A 4044-nucleotide genomic window follows, 5' to 3' on the forward strand; every position below is an offset into this window, starting at 1 on the left:
TTTCATGTGCAAGAGATGTTTCCTTCTTTATTTATTTTATTTTATTTTATTTTATTTTATTTTATTTTATTTTATTTTATTTATTTTATTTATTTTATTTACTTTATTTTACTTTATTTTACTTTATGTTTTATTGCTTTTTTATTATTTTCCCTGGATTTAGAGCATGTCTTCACTGATTATTAGTTACTTTCAGTATTTCTAACTTTTTGGAGTACCTTCTTGGTCAGCTCTGAAATAGCCATTATATTTCTATATTTTAGGAATAAGAATAGTGCAGTTTAGTTGCTCAGTCTCATTGCTGTCAGAATTGCAAGTTTCCCCAAGAGATTCGCTCTTTAAAAAGCAAATCATATAAATTTGAACTGGTTTTGGTCTTTAAAGAATTGGGAGAAGTAGTATGTATCACCACTCTTGCTGTGTTAAATATATAAAATAGTGGAAAAGTTGACTCATTTCTTCGCAGAAAAAAATAGGAAAAAAGAGTAAATAAAGCATTCAGTCAAAAATTACTTTATTTTTGTAAGCTAACTTAGGCATCCCAGATATGTAAAGGCTGACTCCTGGCTCCCAAGGACTCGCAGCAACAGGGAATTACCCAACAGTTGCCCCTGTGTTCAGGCTGTTCTCTCTCCACTGTGGGCCTGGAGGATGATTACTTATTTTCCAAAAAATGCTCCTAAATGTAGGAAGAGAAATATAAATTGCTATTGGCTTCTCCTCCGTGTATTCAGCAGATCCCTCTTCAAAAGCTAAAAAAATGTGGATAAAGTTTTTACATGGCTTTGAAAGAAAAAAAACTTTAAATCTGACTGCAGTGTACAGCTTTTACCCCTTCCTGGCACATTTTAGGAGCCCATATCAGCTTGCTCATAAATATCCTAAAAATGTAAGATGTTTTAATTAGAAATTATTCAATGTTCCAGGCTTAAGAAAAATAAAAGCGCTCTTTGCCACAGGGCCATTTCAAAGCTGGCATAGGAGACATCAGTAAAAAAAACCAGAGCAAATATTTAACATTTACTTTTAAGTCTATACAGGCATTCTTATTTATTTTACCATGTGGTTACTATTAAGTGCATTGGCCTGCATCCATCCTTGCAGAAAAAAAAAAAAATAAAAAAATAAAGCACTCCCCTGTAAGCATGCGCAGCTTTGCAGCCCTGCCAGCCCAAATATTTGGATTTTTCTGGTGGAGAGGGAGAGTTTGGGGAGCTGGAGTGTTTGGCTTTGGCACAGGCTGGGACGTGCTCTGAGCCTTTCACCTCCATCCCTTTGGAGGGAATTGGCCCCAGGGAAGTGCTGGAGACGGTTTCTCCACAGTTTTTGGATCTTATTTTTTTTTCCCATGGAAAAAAAAAATTTAGGATTAAAACCTTGAAGAAAACACACCTTTCCTCCACTCCTTCCTCATCCTCCTCTGCCAGCGCTCGTTCACAACTCATGAGGTCTGTTCATCACCCCCTCTGTAAGCACTACGGGCAAATCCTGTATTAGCCACGTGTGCAGGCTCTTTTTTTGCCTCCCAAGGAAGTTATTTAACAAGTTTTCCTTTTTTTAAAGGAAGGTTTTTTAGGACTCTCCCCCTGTATCCCATGACAGATGTGACGTGGCCCCAACCCCGCTGCGGTGACGCGCAGCCCTTGTGGAGCTGTGCCCCAAATCCCTGTGAAACACAAACTTCTGCACTGCCAGAGGCAGCTGATGTAGTGCAAGGATGCCTTGCAATACCCTTAGAAATGTGGGGTTTTTTTCCTTATGGACACATTCCAGTGCATGCAAAGAAGAAAAGAGCTTGCTAGGGGCTGACTCCAGATAACACAAAAATGCTTTAGATACAGCAACTTAGATTTCCTCAATTAAACCACAGGTTGGCTATATTTAGGTCAAGAGAGCGGTCAGGAAATTAAACTCATCCTTTTTTTTTTTTCCTCTTTTATAGTCTTATTCGTACATCATAACCACATCAAAACTTAAAATAATTCTCATGTGAGTGCTAAGCCCTGTTCCTCCACGTTTCTCTTCAAAAGGGAAATAACCATAGTGACAGCTGTGAGTTGATGAGTCTGAGGGTGAAGTGAAATCGTGTAAAAAGGGGACAGGATGGGGACAAATCTGGAGCACTCCTTGCAGCTGTGTGCTTGAACTGGGGTTAAATCCTCCTGCATCACAGGCACAGAGGAAACAGGTGCCCAGTCTTGTCCCCAACACTTTTTCTGCACTGCAAGGTTATTTTTGCAGGAGGTCTTTAAAATACTTCTCTCTCTTTACTCCTTGCTGAAAGGAGTCAAGATCTGAGTCAGCACATATAAATACATGGGCCTGGCTCCTGGCATGGTTTTTGGCTTGGGGAAGTTGTTTAAATTACTCAGGTAGAAATTTTAACTCCACCCCCTGCCCCTTTGCACCCCACCAAGCCCTGAGGGTGTCTGTGCTCCCACAGCTGGGATGTGCAAGGATCTCCAGAGGGAAACTCCACCAGCCAACCCCGGCCTGCAGAAAGGGACTGTGCAGTAAGGAAATCCCAAGGATTTGCTGCTTTTATCTCTTTTCATCTCTGAGTTTATTAAAGTGCAAATGTCAACCATGGAGACAGCTATCACATGCAGTGCAGTACACCGAGAAACACTTTCCACACCATAAATGGAAGGAAAAAGGCTTCGTTGTGATTATCTAATGCACAAAGGACAAAACTGAACCAGGGCTCTGTGCTCTTCCACAACAGAAAGTACTACAGCCATGAACTGGAACACAAAAGCCTCTCCAGGTCCTCAGATGACAAAATAGAAAATATTGAGAAGGATGGAGTGTTTATAGAGCTCAGGGGTTTTTTTCTAAGCTTCATGTTTCATGTTTGAAAGGAAGCTTCTACTCAGAACTTTTTAAAGTTCAGCATCTTCTTCTTAAAATCATAAATACATAATACTATAAATCATAAATACTCCTTAGAGTATGCATTTAAGAATTGCAGTGGACAAGTCCAGTTCACCTCTCTCATTGAGCTGAGGCTTGTCTGGCCAAAGATTCTGGGCCACGGACACCACAGAAATCCTGGGATTCAGTTTTGCTTTGTGCTCTAAAAGAAAAAAAAAACAAAACAAATGCATTGAGGTACAAACCACGTGAATATAACATGATACAGAACACATGAACATGCTTTCAGCAACAAGAATAAATATTACCATGGCTACAGGATCTACTTCACAGCTTTGTGAGATGAGGATAAATAAACTATTTCCAAACTCGAAAAAAAAAAAATCAGAGACGAGTCTTACAAATAAACTTTGATTTTTAAATTAAGGCAGCTTCAGCAGGAACTTCAAGGCTTTTGTTAAAAACAGACTTTTTCTAACACCAAAAGTGTACTTGTGCTTGCAGGCAGAGCTCTGATTCACAGTCCAGTTGTCCTAATTTTGACAATTAAAACCGAGCAAAGATCTGTGCCTCATATACCAGGTGTGCTCTCTGCAAAAGTCACTGTTCCATCAGCAGGTGTCATGTGGGAACTCTGAAACCCAGCCCATCTCTCAGGCCTGGGAGTGAGGTACCTCTGGCTGAATCGTTAACTCCACGGCCAGGAGGCAGACTGGGAACTCAGAATTACAAGAAGCTGTTGTGTTGTTTTTTTTTTAAATAAGTGAATGATGAAAAAGGGATATATGAGGGGAGGGCTAAGGAAGCCAAAGGAAAGCACTAAATGAAAAGCCCATACCAAAGTAAGACCTTAAGCAAGGTGATTCTAGCAAGGTACATCATATACCTGGAATAAAACCAGCTCCTAAAACTTTCCAGGAAAGAAACAGCAGGAGCTCGAGCGGGGGGATTGGCTTGGCTCATCCAGATGTGCAATTCTTCTTCCCTCTCTCCTCTCAGCTAATAAAAGGGTGAAGCCAAATAATTGCACAACAAATGGTGCTTCAAGTACTCAGAAACACGGCCTGCATGTCTCAGCGGGGGGATCCTGCACGAGCTGGGGAAATTGTGCACCTCGTGAAACAAAGCTGCTGCTTCCAGCAGCAGCACGAGTTCACCTCCTGCACACAG

Source organism: Prinia subflava, chromosome 10 (assembly GCF_021018805.1).
Source record: "Prinia subflava isolate CZ2003 ecotype Zambia chromosome 10, Cam_Psub_1.2, whole genome shotgun sequence".
Taxonomy (NCBI): Eukaryota; Metazoa; Chordata; class Aves; order Passeriformes; family Cisticolidae; genus Prinia; species Prinia subflava.